The following is a 19,840-nucleotide window of genomic DNA, read 5'->3' as shown; positions in this document are numbered from 1 at the left end:
CTGATAGTTTCTACATGTATGTTTCCATGCAGTCCAGGCTACTGCATCACAGGTCCTGCACAACAACATGAAATATGCCAGAGCCATGTGTATAGTTCAAAAGGTGGTCTGAGTGTATGGGTATGTGGCTAATCATGGCAGACAGGCAGCTGACAGTATGTTTGCCCTCGTATAGCTTGGTGTGTAACTTAGTGATAGAGTTTGCATTCACAAATGAGTACTGTTGGGCATGTTTCGGGCCACATGTTCTGAGGTGTGGCACAATTATGCACACTATGTCATACAGTTTTTGTACTTTGTTGTTTGTCTATTCCAGTTTGGGAGATCTCTTGCTTGGCCAGATACTTAGACGCCACTGTGAATGTGTGTGATTTCTGGTGGTATGTGTGGGTGTCCTTACTGTGTTCTGGTAAGGGTATGTGCTGGTTGTGGTGATGAGATGCATGTGTTAACCTACACCTCATGACTGTCCAGTCCAGTCATGGCTGTAGACTGGTCTGCCTTCCAGCTTACCCCTGTAGCTGCATCCCAGACAATGTGTGGGGTGTGTTGTTAGATGGGATTGGCAGTGTACATGGCATAGAGATTACATTCCCCCAGGATGGCCACATACACAAAGCTGACATTAGTAAACACCAGTAGCTGACTAGTGGACATGCCTGTATGAGCATTCAGTACTACAAGTACCAAGTACTGTATTTAGTTTACTTATTGCTTATGAAGATGTTTTAGACAGTGATGCTCACAAGTAAATATTTGTGTTATGGATGTGACAACACTGGCTATTACAGAAACATAATAGCTACCTTTAGCAGCAATCCTCCTCTGAGGAGCACATCACATACTGATAGCTGATTACAGATGATGCAAGTGTCAACAAGTCTGCATCCTTTTCTGGATATATACTCGTATATCCACCAGAACCATGAGCTCTGTTGGGCACTGACACCCACTCCCCAAACAGAGTCAAGTATCAATAGACTCTGCTGACACTATCAAAATGATCAGGATATAATCAGATAGTGTAAGCCATCACCTATGAAGCAGCTATTACACATGGGCAGCTGTCTCCTACATCTTACAGTCCTACTGCAGATGTTACACTGGAGTTAAAGATGATGTGCAACCTGTTTCATTATCAGTACTGTGCACAACCTTACATACAGTATTTGCAAGCGGCTGTTAGGTTGGCAATTAGAGGTTAGGCTACATAAACCTGAAAGTTTAACCAGTGCGTCTCTACTCTCAGTATCCACTCTATGTTGGTGTACACATAGCCATTTGGGCCAGCCCTGTAACAGGGGTGACTACACATTTGCATAACATGTACACATGCACAGCTGTTATTGCTTGCAAATGATACCAGTGAGGTCGATATTACATGTCTTATGTGCATGGATAGTTACCTAGCTCTTCCAATTTTCTTTGCTATCATGCTGCTAAACTGTCAGATGAATACAAGTCATATGTATCCTGTTATTGAGTATTGTGATTGCCAATAGACATAACTAATGTTTGCATAGCATAACAGAAATGCTATGTAAAATTGAATACAGATCTGCCACAAATACTGTACATTACACAGATATTGGCACAATATCCCACAATGCAAATCATATTTGTACAGTAAGCCCACCTTTGACATGTTCTTCTCACTAATACACCCATATGTATGTCTACTGTTACAATATATCAACATATACTATCCCTTGTTATAGCACATACATGTTGGACCAACCCTGACACTGACAGTGGCTGGAAAAGAATTGGTGAATTCCAAGCCCATATATATCATCCCTTGTGGTGTATGAGGAGTTTGCCTTGTGACCTACAGCAGTACACACATAGAATACTACAAGCATTACTACTGCTCAACAATACATCACTACAAGATAGCTATTTCCACTATATGCATTGATTACACTGTAATTATTACAGAACAGGTACTACATACACAGACATACTAAATGTTATACATACCGTCTTAGTAATTGGAGGTGTTATTGACTGGTATATTAATCGTTTTTGGTTTGTGTTTCGATCGTCTGTTCTGTATTTTGTACTATTCTGCAGGTAGATACAGATTGTTTGAATGTGTGAAAAGGCATCCTTTTACAGTTAGAAATCAGTAACATGCACTGTCCTGATTACCAATTGGTATTCCAGAGTAGTTAATTACATGCACATCAGCTGTGCAGCTACACCCTTAGTCAATACCATGGCAACGGTGGAGTATAATTGAGTACTCCACTTGGGCATTGTCCCTTTGCCTTACTTGTGAGGAAGACAGCCTGGAAGTGTTGTTTGAAATCTATTGCAACAGCTGTATGGATACAAACACAAATATATTGTGTGTAATGCCTAGAAGATTTGGTCTACATGTGGGCACTGCTGTTATATTTCTGAACATTGCTACTTGTGCAGGGTTTGTCTGTACCTAATATTTCTGCATATGTTTCAGTCTGGCCAGGATGTTTGACCAGCTCAAGGTGGTATGGCTATGCATATAATATTAGGGGGTTTACAGTGTGCTCACCAGACATCTTTAGTTTGGTGTAAATGTGTATCATACTGTGCTGATAATCAGTAATTGGTAACACTTCCTGGTGTCATTACTTTTCAAACCTCTGAAACAGGATTAGTTCAAACAAACCCTGTAACATCAGAAGCTGTTCCATTGTATAACAGCAACTATTTCACATAGGGCCATATTAGTGTGTCTCTGTCCAGGTATGTTAAGGTTTCAGCAGATGTCGTACAGTGAGTGAATAATTGGTTATGGTATGACAGTATGTATTGTTGTAATTAGTTTGGGTGTGAGGGAGATGTTGGTGGGTGCACATAGCAGATGCAGGTGTGTAGGAACTGCCTTTATACATATTCTATATGTGTGTGTGGGTTCTTTCCTTATGTAAACACCTATCCCTTAGTGGACTAATCCTATGGTAATTGCAGGCTGATTCATTAAGGCACTGTTAAATGCTTCCTGTATAGCATGCAGGTATTGTTAGTCCTTGAATCCTTTTGGCAATACATTGGAATGTTATAAAATTTTGCTAAATGAAAGATGTCTGTGTATTTCTGTCATGGATATTTGCAGTCATTGTAGTTGTGTTGGTGACTAACCCTATTTGGCTCATGTCCATAGAACATATTTGTAATAGTGTATTGCCATATACTCTTCATATGTTATGTTCATATTGTTTGGGGGTGGCAGAATGTGTGATTGCTATGGTCCATATCATACTCAGATTTGAACACTTCAGATGCTGTATACACACATGTATGTGTGTATGTGTATATATATATATATATATATATATATATATATATATATATATATATATATATATATATAGAGCTATATAATACATATTATTGCATACATTTATATGTACCTCCATAGATGTGTACATGTTTTAAATTTACCTATATATCTACATATATATATATATATCTATATATATATATCTATATGTATATATATATATATATATAGATATATATATATATATATATATATACATATATCTATGTATATATATATCTATGTATATATATATATATATATATATATATATATATATATATATATATATATTTATATATATATATATATATATATATATATATATATATATATATATATATATATATATATATATATATATATATATATATATATGGGATAACGTACAGATCACTGAATGCACTTTCCACCGAATGATTATCGGTGGAGCATATTTACGCAAAAGTGATTTTCACCGAAAAAGCACTTTCGCATAAGTATGCCGGTTCCGGAGATCGTATTAAAGTGCGGGTAAGGGAAAATTCCCTTTTCCCCACTGTAGTGTGTTCTCGGAGTGAGAATATTAAAGTAGGGGGGTGTGGGGGGCACAGCTACCCACATGGCGGTTGCAGGGGCTTTGCCCATAAATAAACGATTTTTTTTTTAACCCACTTTAATGAAAGCGCTTTTCTGTGAAAAGCGCTTTCGTTAAAGTGTGTTCAATAATAATGGATTTGAGCTTTTGCACTTTCATGCAAAAGTCCTAGATCCATATATATATATATATATATATATATATATATATATATATATATATATATATATATATATATATATATATATATATAGAGAGAGAGAGAGAGAGAGCATACACCTTTCATTGGGTACATGGCGGTTTGTCCTATTTCCACACAATCCTCCCTTTTGTGTTTTAACTTGTCTGAATACACAACTGGCATAGGTACATCTAAGTTAGCTTAGTGGTAGTTTACTCTGAGCATGGTGTACATTGTTGCAGATTTTAATCCTGGAAGTGTTTAATATTTTACCTCTCAGGACAGGCACCAAGGTGGAAACACAACTGACCATGGTACCTACCATCCCATAAGCCTGACTAGCCTGGTCTACAAAGCTATGGAGTGCATCCTCATGGCACTCATTGACAAATACTTTGGTAACCTCCAAACACTTGCCCCAACCCAGGTCAGCTTGGTTGAGTGCAGATCATGCCTACTGAACCTGTTTGACATCTTACAGACAGTCAGCAAGATGTTATATGAGGGGAGATGTGGTTCACTCATACTACCTGGACCTCGCCAAGGCTTTTGACACCATTACCCATTCAGGTATTATTGATAACCTCACCAGCCTGTACATAAACCCATACATCACAGGATGGGTTGCCAACAGGCTTACACACAGAACCCACGTGGTAAGACTAGCAACCTCCAGGTCCAACTCTTAACCAGTCACAACTGGTGTCCCACAGGACTCAGCCCTGGGACCCCTACTGTTTGGCATATACTTCTCAGAGGTACAGGCAAAAACAGGTGGACTACGGCAGACCATGTTTGGCAATGACTGCAAACTGAGAGCCATAATTGACAGTCCAGCTGGCACAGACATCCTTCAAGGGGTCTCAGAGGCAGGGTGTCAAAGTCATGGACTCCAGCTAAGTGCCACAAACTGCATGGTCATTCCATTTTGAAAAACTAAACACCCACATATTAACACATAAGTGGCAGCCATTTTAATACAGACAAGGTAATAGGGTATCTGGGGACTAAGGTAGATAGTGATCTCTCCTTTGTCAATCATAACTCCAAAGTAGTTAGGACATCCTTCCATGTAGGTCATCTGATTACTAAAGGGTTCGCATCTAGACATACTGAGGTTATAGTGCCCCTTTACTCATCACTCATCAGTCCCATCATAGAGTGTAATAACCCATTTGGGATGTACCTCAGAAGACACTTCCAACAGCTGGAAGGTCCACGAACATACCTCGCCAAGAGGATTACTGGCCTCAAACATATGTCTTATGCAGCCAGACTGAATAAACTCCTGCTTTACTCAGTGGCATCTCGTTTACACAGAGATGATCTCTGCTGGCCAACAAAGCCATGCCCAACTCAGACTTAATGGATATGCTCCACCTATGGGAATCCATGTCACAGTGAGCCACACGCTGTAGTGAGCTACACCTTGCCACAACAATAACTAGAAGATGCTGGAGGAACAGATTCCTGTCACAGAAACTCCCCATGCTTTGGAACTACATCCATAATTACATTATACAGAGCTCCTCACTAACACTCTTCAAGAGAAACCTTGAATAGTGGATGGGGAACAGTAGATACACCCCAGGGATCCCGCCATTGGCTCTGCTCCACAGAAGGACAGTTAATTAATCAATGGGGTGGCAAAAGCTGACAAATTTTGGCTAGGCTTATGAATGCCCTCAGACAGTTAGCCAAGTACCTACCTATGAACCTATGAATCTATACATACAGTATCAGCACATGCTGATAGCTTAATTTACTGTTCAGGTGTTGACTTACCTTGTGCCAATAGCAGTTGTCTGTGCAATAGTTGAGGACTGCCTATGTTGGATGCACACAGTAGACAGCCTATATATGACAATTTACAGGTAGAATTGTGTGTGTGCCATCCATTTTTACTGTGTGTGCAGGTGGAGAAAGGTGTCAGTCCCTAGGTGCCTACACTTTCAGTGTGTGTGCTATATGTTCCCTCCCTGCCAAGGCATGGGCATACTGGGCATGCCTCCATCTGCCTACTGGGGCTGGCTCAGGGTGTTCATGGTCTGAGTACCTCTGTGCCTGTGGGGCCCTTGGCAATGGTGGTAGGCTGTGAGGGCCTTCACCATTCTGTCCCTGCTGCAGCTGTTTTCGCAGGATCATATTGTGTAGCATGGCACATACTATGAAGATGTGGGAACACATGCCTGGAGAGTACTGCAAGGCTCCACCAGATATGTCCAAGCAACAGAACCATGATTTAAGCATGCCAAACACATGCTCTATGCTGATTCTGGTTTGTGCATGTGCCTCATTATGGCATTCCTGCATGGGTGTGTGTGCATTTCTGATGGGAGTCATCATCCACAGTTCAGGTGCATAGCCAGCATCCTCCACCAGGTGGCCATATGGGATGTCCCCTGTGGCAAATACCTGATACAGCTGTGAGGCATGCCAGATGTGGGAGTCGTGATAGCTTCCAGGGCTGCAAGCACACACATCCATAATAATGTCCTGGGCATTGCACATGACCTGGCAGTTGATGGATGGGTATCCCTTGCGGTTTATGTAGTGCCTACCCTGCTCACTGGCTGGTGACTTGATGTGTATGTGCATGCAGTCTATTGCACCCAGTACCTCCGGGTATTCTGCCACATGGTGGAAGAAACACATATTGCTGGCCAACTCCTCCTGCTTTCGGGGGAAGTATATGCACTCATTGGCATGTGGTAACATGGCATCCGGGAACTGGTGAAGTACCCTGGATGCTGATGCCTGTGTGATCCCCATGATATCCACAGTTGGCCTTTGAAAGGTACTGTAGCTAGTATTCTCAGGCTTACACATACCTTCATGTCCACTGGGATGGGTTCCTCTCTGTTTATTCTGGCTCTGAGGCATGGCTGGCACAGCTCAACGATTTGCTGTATGATGTCCCTGTCCACCCTGTAATGCTCTACTATCTCCAGATCATGTAGCCCCTGGTGGGTTACTCTGGGTCTGAACACTCTTCTTCTCCTCCTCTTGTGAATGGGGTGGTTGTGAGCATCATCCTCCACACCACCTTCAGTCTCCAATACATGCTGGTGGATCAAAGCTATGGCAGCCCCTAACATGTACATATTAAAAGTTCCCCACCTGTATACAGCAATGGTGCAAAGTGTATGGGAATACACAAGTGTGTGTGAGTGCTTTCACACTTTATACTATTGTGTTATGGATACTGCTGATGTCATTGGGTGTGTATGAGCAATTCCAGCTGCAGGGTATCTTAATTGTGGGTTTTACAGTGAGTACTGCAAGTGTGGGGCCTTTAGTGTGGAGTTATGCTTGCCTGCCTTGATTAATCTGTAGCCTTTAATTCACTTTTATACCAGAATTCCACCCCATTATCAGGCATGCCTTCACCTGCCATCTTTCTTGTTTTGTTCTTTCTCTACCCAGTCATGTGTTGCAAAATGTGTCTTATTGCTGATATAATGCAAAACTGCTTTGTTCTGCTGTGACACTTTATTGTTTTCTTTGCAGTACAGCTTCTCCCCTTTCCTGTTCTGCAGGTAGCTGCTTGCAGCCTTGTTAGCTGTTGTCAATGGCCCATTGTAGGTACCTAGGTGTGAATTAGTCATTTGTACTCCAATTTCCCTGCTGCAGCATTTCCTTATTTTATTCCTATATCCTTCCTGTTTCAGCTCCGGTGCACGCTGCGCAAACCTGTTTACCAAGGTTAAGTGCGTTTTAATCTCTGTTCACATGCATACTCAGTTACCTTGTGTGCTCTCAGCTAAGCAAAGCTATAGCCAGTTCAACAAACCCCTTTCCTACAGCTTTGCTTAGCTATGGGAAAACCGGGTTAGCAATGCTCCAATCTGTTTACAGCAAAGGTGACACACCCATCTCTTGATGTCATTTCTATCTCAAGGGCACACCTCTGTGTTATAATGCTACATTGTGAGGTGCATCCTTATACCAGTGGGGAATCTGTGATTCACTATTACTCCTCTCATTTGCATGGCATTGCCTACTAATTCCTAGCTACCGCACAAAACACTGCCACAGCCCCTTAGCAACCCTTGCACCACGGTGTGGTGTAACATGCCTGCCATTGACTATTATAGGGAAATCATGATATGTGCTACACTGCAGTTTTATTCTATATTTTTCTATTTTTTTATTTTCCTTGCAATCCAGTTTGCACACCGCTGCCCTGCGCTTAAACCTCGTGATAGTGCAAAATTAAATTAAATGTTCTTTTTATATTTTGTACATTTTTTTATGCCAGTGGCTATATATTTAGCCACTGGCATATATTAACAATATAATACATGTGTTTGGCTGGCTGTCATGGCTCCAATTTTATGTTTGCAAAAATGTAAATCTTTTTTTTTACAGTTTACATTTCTGCATGCTTACACTATGCCTGCACTACTTACTGGATCACTAAATACCTTCATTTGCATGCTACACTGCTGAAAATGGGGTAATTAGCATACAGGGGCTGGGAGCTGTACGGGTGTAGAGTACTCAGGTAGTGCACGTGGAAACAGCTCGTACCTGGATCGCTTGCCGGCCATATTTGGTGTTGGAACACCAATGCTACGCCTGTACCTGGCAAGCTTCATAAATCCCAGGGTTTATGTTTTCATTAATTTATTTTTATTTTTACTTGATTATATTTATTTTATTTTTTGCTATAAGGCTGCCTCAGTAATTAAATTATTTATATATACCACTACAGTAATTTATTGCATGTTATCTTGGGAGAATCTAACATGCACTGCTTTAATGTAGCCACAGTTTGATTCAAATGAATATGAACTAAACGTGGGGCAACACAAAAAGTTCTGCTAAGTTGTTACCTAATTTTCCACATATTGTGATTAAGGTCATTTATAGAGTATTTTTTCTTTACACCAGTTTTGCCCAAGTTCCAAAATCAATCACATATCTTAGATTAATAAGATGGTGGAAAAATAAGACTTTAATTACATAGCAAAGATTAATTATGCTTTAAATGAGAATGAGGAAACCACGTATCAGCAGATATCACTAATTATTAAAAGGAATCATAACAATTTTTGCCTAGCACTCTATATTGCTTTGCAAATGTAGCAGCTAAACAAGTCTCATACTGGTGGTTTCCTACTTTTCATCTCCATATTGGCCAATTATATTTCTTAAGCTGCAAAAACATAAAAGGCAACAGGCTGTCCAGAACACAAATCCACATTCATTTTAAGTATTAAAACACACCATTAAGCACTTGTGTCATCCAATATTGACTTCATCAAAATAAAAACCAATACAAAACCAACTTAAATAGTTATGGGTTAAACCATTCAAGTGCCTCCCCTCTGCCCCCCCCCTACAAGGTTCCACTTACATTTTAAAAAGACAGGAGTATTTCACTCACATAAAACTAGCAGTGTACTTATATACAATAGAAACAATAGATTAATCATTTTTGAAATATATATATATATATATACAAGCTAATGTGTTATACGTCACCTATCCTCTAATAAAACAACAATAATATTGACTTTTAGATACAATTACATACAAACCAGCGTCTTATTCATATAAAATAAATTAAGATAAGAGAAAGAGCACAGTTCTAATTAGCTAGAACAGGTAACTATCAAATAATCCTTTTCATGTATTTTTTATATTTTACTATCATTTAAAATATCCTTAAAACATAATAATAATAATAATAATAATAATAGTAATAATAATTCATTTCCACCATTTCATCTTGTTAAATGCACAAGCTGTGACCATTTTTGTGACTATTGATGTAAATTTATTTTCAATAATCCCACATGATGTAGGAAATGAATTTTTTGGTGACATTAATTGATTAAGATGGCTTTCACAATGTAAAAAGACACTTAATAAAACTTATGGAAGTTGTTCTAAAGAATAATTACATCAGTTTTGAAGGAGAGTACTTCCACCAAATTGCAGGTTTTGTAATGGGTGCAAGATGTGCCCCTGTGTATGCCAACCTAGTCTTGGTTGAATTGGAAAAACATTTTGTTTTCCCATGTCCACATATGGAAAAATCTAAAGTTTGGGTAAGATTTTTGGATGACATACTGCTATTATGGAAGGGTACCGAGGATGAGGCAGTACTCTTTGTTGATTATTTAAATACGACTTCTTTTTTAAATTTTATTTACAAGATAAATGCAAGAGAGATTGAATTTTTGGACATTTTGTTATACAAAAGTGAAAACAATAACAAACTTTAGTTGACAATCTTTAGAAAAAAGACGTACTCCAATTCTATGTTACACTTCCACAGTTGTCACCCACCATTTCAAAAAAGAAGTGTGATAAAGGGACAAATGGGGAGGGTATCAAGATTGGTTAATGACAGGGTAAAATCTGAAGAACAACTTTACATATTGATTGGCATGTTTAAGGACAGAGGGTACCCTCTAAGGTTGTTAATAAAGATAAAAAAGGAAATTTTGCAGAAAAGAGATGAAAGATTTAAACCTATCCTTCTAACAACTGGTAGTCTACCGGATAGAGGGAAGAATGCTATTTGTTATGACAAGACATTGGTTTTACCATATAATGCCCAAGCCACAAAATTAAAAACAGTGGTTATTGATTGCTGGGACAGGGTATTCAACACAGAGGTGAAAACCATGTGGACATTGTGTTCATTGTGCCAGAATGGAAAAAAAAACGACAAATTTACTAGCCGAAATACTGGCAGGGTTTTTGACATCAGATTCTTCACAAACTGTTCCAGTGACTGGGTAATCTATTTAGCAACCTGCTCATGTCAGGCATTCTATGTTGTTTATACGTCCAGACCAGTCAAACATCGTATTGGGGAACATTTGAGTGACATCAAACATAAAAGAATGAGTAATGCTCTTTATAGACATGTATTAATACATCCCACTGCAGCCTTCATATTTACAATTATTGACAGTATACAGAGTGATAAAGGAAACAAGACTGACTGGCATACTATATTCAATCAGAAAGAAAAAAGATGGATAATTAGGCTACATGGTTTGTTCCCACCTGGACTTAATGAACAATTATGACCAGCCAATCAATTTGAGTTGCTCTCTTCATTTTGTTATAAATATGGCTTTTTGTGAAATCTCTCTTTACACTGAGAAAGGCATTGTTATTATTGCTGAAACCGGTCTGTTTTTTTGCCATTACATGGATTAAAAGATTGTTTCTCAATCTCGTTGTGCTGGCTCCTTCTTTTGGACTGATTTGATGCCTTTTTTAGACGTGCACTTGCCGTACTTGCAGGGGTTACATTGGAACAGTATTTGTGTTTGCTTCCCTGCTGTTGGCATGTGGTGTTAGATTATGGATATGTGTTGCTTCAGAGCATACTTAGATTACCTAGCAACTTTTTCCTAGTATCACCCTTTTTATTCATTTTTTATTTTTTATAGGTTGCCACAGCTTTTTTTGTTGATGGACTATAGTGGGACATGAGCTTGCTGCTTTGGGTGTCACTACAATACTTTATATTTATTCTCATCCTCTGCTTTGGACCGTATCAATCAATTATGCAGTTTTTGAGCTGTGCTGTTGCCATACTTGCAGGGATTACATTGGGACAGAAAAACACTAAATGTTCAAAATGTAGTAAGCTCATTTGACTGAATGTTCAAAATGTTGAAATGTCACATTTATAATGTTTGTTGGTAGGATTATGAAATTGAATGTTTGACTTTAAGAGTTATAGTGGATAATGTGTGTGTGTGCGTGTGTGTGTGTGTGTGTGTGTGTGTGTGTGTGTGTGTGTGTGTGTGTGTGTGTGTGTGTGTGTGTGTGTGTGTGTGTGTGTGTGTGTGTGTGTGTGTGTGTATGAGCTCATGGATTTTAGGGTTAGGGTAAAAGTTAGATATAAGGGGATATATTTTTACTGTTTGGCATGTTTGGTGTTGTGTGTGTTTTGTGTTCTTTTGCCTTGTGTAGTGGTACTGTTGGGGAAAGGGTTTTTAGTAACAAAATGTGTAGGGTTTGAGTTAGGGTCAGGGTTAGGGTTAGAGTTAGGGTTAGCACACATGAGTAAGGTGGTGCTAGGAGACAAGCAGGACCACTACCAATACAACACTTGATCTAGGTTTTATAGTTTGGATGAGTGATATAGGGTCATTTTAGCTGGACTCAGTTTTTAATATTTTATGATTCAATATTTTATGATTCGATATTTTGAGTGCTCAGTATTTAGTAGTTTCAATAAAATGAAGTACTTCCTTTTTTTCAACAAAATGAGCATTCAGCAAAAAAAAAAACATGATCCATAAAATGTGTGTGTTGCATTTGATGGGTGGTGATACATATTAATGTGTTTCTGAAGATATTTATGAACAATTTAATAACTTTAAGAGCATATTGCATAAGGTGAGTGTTTGGGGGTTATTTTTCAGACAGGGATTTTGAAAAGTTGGTTCCTTCTTCAGCTCATATGTCAATATTTTATTGTGTTCCTAAGATTCATAAAAGTGTTGTGAATCCCCCTGGTCTCCCCCACAGTATTGTTATGTGATACGGTTTTAGAACATCTGGGTAAGGTGATTAATGACTATTTACTAGCACATCTTTATACATTACCTTCTTACAATAAAGATTCTTCAGATTTACAAACAATATTTGGAGATGGAATTGGTGTAACAACATGCATTGGTTAGTGCTGGATGCACAAAGTTTATACACAAACATACAGCATATTGATGGTTTCCAGGAAGTATGATCATTTATACATGATTGTCTGACATCCATGCATATCACAGAAGTCATTGAATTTTGGTTAAAAAGATATTTTATTTTGTTTGTTTAATTGATCTATAAACATTTGGTAGGCACAGTGATGGGGGCAGCTTTTGCCCCTGTTTATGCCAATTTATTGATGGGCCTATTTTAGGTTAATTTTATTTATAATTCAGCATTATTTCAAAATCATGTGATCAAATATTACTAATACATTGATGATTTAATATTTTATGTAAGGATGTAAGTCTGAAGTTGATTTATTTGTATCACATTTTAATAACAATAATATAAATTTAAATTTATAGGCGATGTTCAAGATAATACAATTACTTATTTAGACATTACTTTTTGTGGCTACACATGGGAAAATACATACCAAACTCTATCATAAAGCCACTGTGGTTTTAGATTATGTGAATGCTACCTGCTTTCATCCACCCCCATATCTCTCAACTGTACATATTTTCGCAGAATGTCCAGATTTTTTGTCCACTTTTCATAAAATTGTGGTTTTTCTGACAAATTTCAGGTAAATCATTAAAAACTGAAGTTAGAAAATAATGACAGACATTTTAGTTTCCAACTTCATACCTTCAGAAAATTCATGCAAATCAAAAACCTGGTATTTTATCAACCTTCTAAGTTTGTAAGATCAAGATTTAAAAATTGGCCTTATTTCTGGGCCTTTGTCCCCTTTTTTATTTATGGCTTTTTCCAGATTTCTTGCTCTGAGAGGTTGAGAGGCATGTCCACCCCACTTAATAGATTTTTAAATTTGTAGGGGAAGGTTGAGAGCTAGAAGAATGTGTAGCCAAAGATAATGCTTTTTGGAGGAAGCTCAAAACATAAGGGATGAAGTTATTAAAGGATACTATAGTAAGTGTAGAATATATGCAGTTTATAATAAAGTTAATAAACTTACTCAAGACTAAGAGACAATACTTTGGGTAATTATTTTACCAGTATAGTACATAAGAGAAGTAATCATGCCATATAACCATAAAATGAATTATTCAAATAAAATATTTTTTAGTCATTGAATTTAATATTCTATCTAAAGAAATAATACCTTTAATTGGGTTCCTATCACATTGTCGAACTTTTAAAAGTTAGAACATCATATGGTCGACACCATATGATCGAACTTTTAAAAGTTTGAATGTTTCAACGGAGATTCATGTACAGTGCGGCAATGGAAGTTTTCCATTGTCTGCACTGTAGTGCGATCTCGGAGTTGGAATATTTAAAGAACGGGGAGTATGGGGGCACACCCACATGTGGGGAGTGCAGAGGGGCTTTACCCCCCCCCCCCAGCTTAAGCTTTCAGGTAGTTTTTTTTCTATTTTTTTTGTTTGTTTGTTTTTTTATTTGATTTTTGAACTTTTAAGAGTTCAAACGACCATATGGAGTTCGAACTTTTAAAAGTTTGATTATCTGATAGAGACCCCATTTAATCATGGGGGCTTGGCCTATAATATTGGAAGAGAAAATAATGGCTACATATGTATTTAATAGATCTTATGTTTCATATGAAGGAGGTAGGAATTTAGCTGATATGCTGCTGTGTAATTATTTCTTCTTCACATTTGCTTGTCAGAGCTGTTTGGCGTGTGCAAATGTAGTTAACTATTTTCCTAGGATTACTAGGCATAGCATATGTGGCTACGGAAGTATTTTGTTGTACTTCAAGGCAAATAATCTGTGCTTTAACTTGTCTCTGTGGGGGGTTCTATACTGGAGAGACTAAAAGAAAATTTAACTACTGGTTAAAAGAGCACTTCAGGTACATAAGACAAGGTAGATTAGATACTGCTATGGGTGAAATTTTTTGAAGGAAGATAACATTTCTGATACATTGTTGGCTACTGTTCTATTACAGATTAAAGTAAAAAGATGGGAGTTTATTTAATTAAGCAAAGCCTTTTATATCAGGAGAGTGTACATATTTTCAGATCCTTATCAGCTGATCGAGTTTTCAGAAACTTGAAATTCATATGGTTGAGACCATATGAATGAGTTTTTGAAAACTCAAAACTTTTGATTGGAGATTGTGGTACAGTGAAGACTGGGAAATGTACCCTTTTTCTTTAGTATAGTGCAATCTCAGAGTTGGTATATATAATTTGTAGGTGGTGTGGAGGGGCACAGCCCCCACGTGGGGGGGTTGGGGGGGGGGCTTGCTCCCTACATAAATGTAAAAATGTAGATTTTTGTGGGGGAGGTTGATGTTTGATTTTTCAGAAACTCGATCATATGGTTTTGTCCATATGAATTTTGAGTTTCTGAAAGCTTGATTATCTGACATAGATGCATATTTTCAAATATAGTACTTTGGCACCTATTGGATTAAATTAATTGGAGATATTTGATTCATTAATATTTTAATAATTATTAGGGTAATGGTTTTATTCAATGAGTTGTTTAAACTGTATAAACAGTAGAATTGTGCACCCAGACATCATTTCATTGAAGGTGATTTAGTCAACAATCTAGAAGTAGTGACTTGAAGTATTTTATGACTCATTAAGGAAATCTGGTTTTAAGTCGTTCCTTTTGTTTATTCCTTGTAGTCATTGAATAATATTGTTTGGCTGCTGTGTGACATGTATTAGCTGTACACAAGCACATGACTGTGGTTATATTTATTTGAAACCTTCAGTCATGGTGCCCTCTATGCATCTTTGCTTATTTATTTACTATTTATTTGACATTTCTTGACTGGGATAGTCTGGCTGAGCTTGACCCTTTTTCAGCGGAGGCCAGGGGAGAAAAGCTGCACAATAGAAAATATACAATTGGTAATTTCACAGTACAAATAAAATTAAATATCACAATAAGTAAAACTACAATTACATTTTTCTTTACAAGTGATACAAGTATAGAGATGTAATGGTAGTGGTTAGTTTGATGGGCTTAAAGTAAGGGGAAGGAAAGAGAAAGAGAAGGGGTGGAGAAGGGGAAGGAGAAAGAGTCAGTAGTGGCGTGAGAAATTAGTGGGGCAAATAAGAAAAGTATTTAGTAGACAAAGTTGAGTAAAGGAATAAGAATAGATAGAGAATAATCTTATAGAGGAAGAGGTAGAAGGAGAGGAGGGAAGGGAAAAACAGGGAAGGAAGAAGATTTTAAGTGGGAGGATTGAAGAGGCGTCACCAGGTACTTTTTAGGTAATTTCTAAGAATTGTTTTGAATTCTTGAGAATTAGTAATCTTTCTGAGTGCCATAGGAAGTGTGTTCGATGAAAGTAGAGGTTGTGTCCTAAAGATTTGTTTAGGTTTATGAATCTGAAGGAGACATAGTTCTGATCTTCTGAGGGAATGAGGAGGGTTGTAGAGGGAGACAAGGGGGGGAAATACTGGGGCAAGAGGAGGGCTTGTTTAACATGGAGGGGATGATAAGAAGTTGGGAGTATAGGAGTTGGGTAAGCAACTCTAACTAGCCGAGTGTATGGAGAGTGAGGCAGTGGTGAGATTTAAATGGTAGGTTGGTTGCAAACCGACAGCCTTGTGATATGTGATTTCAATTTTGGTTTGTAGAGAGAACTGTAAATTAGTAATGATTTGATAACAGTAGAAGAGGTTAGGGAGAAGATTAGCATGGGAAAGGGAGATTCTAGAGTTGGGGGTGAGGAACTTTTTGTTTCTATATAGTAAGCCAAGTTTTGGGTGAGTTTTCTTTATACAGTGGTGAATGAGAAGGTCAAATTTAGGTTGGTCATCAATAATTACTCCAAGGAGCTTTGTTTGAGGTTCAGTTGAGATAGAAGTGTTATTCATATCAGAGATGGTGAAAGTAGATGTAAGAAGATGGAGAGATTTGGGTAAGAAAAGGAGTTTTGTCTTATTAGGATTAAGAATGAGTTGGTTGTAAGCCAAGTTTCAGTGAGATTGAAGGAGGTTTTTGTTAAGGTGAGCAGGTCAGGGGGGTGATCAGCAACAGTGATGATAGTAGAGTCATCTGCATACTGTATAAGGGTTGAATGAGGGCAAGCAGTATGGAGTTAATTAGTGAAAATGTTGAAGAGAACAGGGCTAAGTATTGAGCCTTGTGGAACACCCGTTGTAATAGGAATGAAGGGAGGAAGAACAGAGAGCCATTTAATGGCTTGGTCTCCATTAGTGCGGTAACTAGAAAACCAAGAGATAATAGTGGGAGAGAGATTGAGTTGTGAAAGGTTGGAGAGAAGGATGGAGTGGGAGACAGTGGCAAATGTTTTTGAGAGATCTAAGAAAAGGCAGGACACAAGTTTATTTTTGTCTCTGGCTAGAGAGATAGTGTTAGTGAAGGAGAAGAGAGAAATTGTGGTGCTATGGTCGGTACAAAAGCTGTGCTGGGTAGGAGAGATAAGGTTTTCATAAGGACTGAGTCCTAGGGCCCCTCCTGTTTGGCATAAACTTTTCAGAGGTACAGGCAAGCACAGGAAGACTATGGGTGACCATGTTCGCAGACTACTGCAAACTAGCGGCTATAATTGACTCTCCGGCTGACACAGACATCCTTCAAAAGGGTCTCATTGAGACGGATACCTGGTGTCAAAATCATGGCCTCAAGCCAAATTCCAAAAAGTGCATAGTCATCCCCTTTGGAAAAAAACAAAGAACCCACAAACTACCACATAGGTGGTAGTCCCCTAAATACGGAAAACGTAATAAGGGATCTGGGGACCCAAGTAGATAGTAATCTCTCCTTTGATAATCACATTGCCAAAGTGGTTAGAAAATCCTTCTGTGTGGCCCACCTAATCACAAAAGGGTTCGCATCCAGATCAGAAGAGGTCATTGTGCCCCTCTACTCATCACTCATCAGACCCATCATAGAGTACAACGCCCCATTTGGGATGTACCTTACAAGACACCTGCAATAGCTGGAAAGACCACAGAAGTACCTCACCAAGAGGATCACTGGCCTCAAACAGATGCCCTATGCAGCTTGAATGAAGAAACTCCAGCTGTACTCGGTCGCATGCCGTCTACTCAGAGGTGATCTCTGCCTGACATACAAGGCCATGTCCAACCCAGAATTGATGGACATGCTCCACCTAAAGAAAACCATATCCCCTTGAGCCACATGCTCTAGAGATCTAAACCTCACGACAACAATAAATAGGATGTGCTGCAGGGATAGATTCCTGTCCTAGAGACTTCCCATGCTTTGGAACAAGACTCCAATCTACATTAGGCAGAGCTCCTCGCTAATACTCTTCAGGAGAAACCTAGACAAGTGGATGGGAAACAGAAAGTTTACCCCGGGGATCACTTCAGTGGGTCTGCTGGACAGAGGCACAGGGAACTAATCTAAGGGGGCGGCAAAAGCCAACACATTAGGCTAGGCTTTTAAATGCCTTCAGGCAGATAGCCTAGTACCTATCTATGAACCTATGAAATAAGACAGTCCTCAATGTATTTAGAACATATTTTTAAAAGGTATTCATAGTTTAATTGTCTAAATGATATGTAGAGGGCTGGGTGAGCTGCATCCACCTTCAGGTATTTAGCAGTAGTTCTTCTAATTAAACTTATCTGCAGACAGCATCTCTTTTTTTAATTTCTCCAAACCTTTTGGGTTTCTAATACCATGATGGGAATGGACCCCATTTCTAAGTCAAAGTACAATTAAAGTTAATGAAATTAGTATTGTTTCACTCTTTGATGTCAGCCAAAAGTGCTCTTTGCAGCACCCGCAACGTGACCAACTCCTGCTGCAATTCGTATGGAGTTACATGTATTGGTAACATATCTAAATACAATTGTAGATTCTTTTTTATAAGACCTATTGCTCCTACTATTAGAACTATCTGGGTATCCTTCTTCCACACTGGTCTCATTTCTGCTTGCAGATCCTAATATTTTATGACTTTGTGTCTCCCTATAAGCAGTACACTGTAGTCACTGGATGTGGCAATTTCAATGATCAATGCTACTGTTATCTTCTTTTCCTGGACAACTATATTTGGTTTTCTAGCATCTATCTTTTGATTTGTTGGTAATGGATGATTCCACATGATGTAGACTTCATCATTTTCTATGATGCCATGTGGCTGATGTTACCAGTGTTTTTCAGCCACTCCAAAACCATAATGTTTGCACAATCCCCAGTGCAATAGTGTCACCACTTTATTATGCCTTTCAGTATACAATCCTTCAGCCATTAGTATGTCACGGACAGCAACGAGGTGTGCAACTGTTTCCAGTTTGATATTACAAAACCTACATTTGTCTGTTTCTCCCACATGTTCAATGGACTTTTTAAACAAACGTGTAAGTAGCCCACTATCTTGAGCCGCCAATATTAACCTTTCATCTCTTGGTTTGAATTCACCTCTTCTTAACCATTCCTGCATTCATTCCTGATCAACATGAGGTTCTTAAAGAAGTTTTCTATACTTGCAAAAATATTTATGAATTTTCCACATTTCTTGCCTTTTCATCTGATACTTCACCTTATATTCTTTCTTTTGTTTTTTGGCACATTCAATTGCTGCCTGATTTCAATCAACTTCTGCTCTGATTTTCATTCCTGCCTGATGCCAGTGTGCTTTGGTTGATTAAGCAGGGAAGTCATGTTAGATTTATTCTCCTCAAAACTTTCACTATGTTTGGGTCTTGTGAGGTCAGCAGATATGTGTGTAGTCCCACGATTGCAGATCTGCACGTGTAATCAATTTCATGGAGGCCCATCCCTCCTTCGGAATGGGGAATATATAATCTTGGTATGCACTGATTTTTATAGATCATTTGGTGAACATAAAGCATCCTTCTTGTTTTAATATCTAATCTATCCAACATGTTTTGGGGCTAATCAATCACTCCAAAACTGTAAGTTAGGACAGGAAGAGCAAATTGGTTTATTGCTTGGATTTTGTTCCCAGATGTCAATGCTGTTTTCAGGATTCATTTAAGTCTTCTAAAATATTCCTTACCAAGTTTTACTCACATTTGTTCATGTTTTATTGCTAATCCTTCATCACTTCCCAAGTATTTATACACTCCCTTTTGCTCAAGTTCTTTTATATCACATTCTTGCCCCAAAC

The sequence above is a fragment of the Protopterus annectens genome, chromosome 12.part0, assembly GCF_019279795.1.
Source record: "Protopterus annectens isolate FY-2018-M chromosome 12.part0, PAN1.0, whole genome shotgun sequence".
Classification (NCBI taxonomy): Eukaryota; Metazoa; Chordata; order Ceratodontiformes; family Protopteridae; genus Protopterus; species Protopterus annectens.
The sequence above is the reverse complement of the archived record's forward strand: the minus strand, read 5'-3'. Positions refer to the sequence as shown.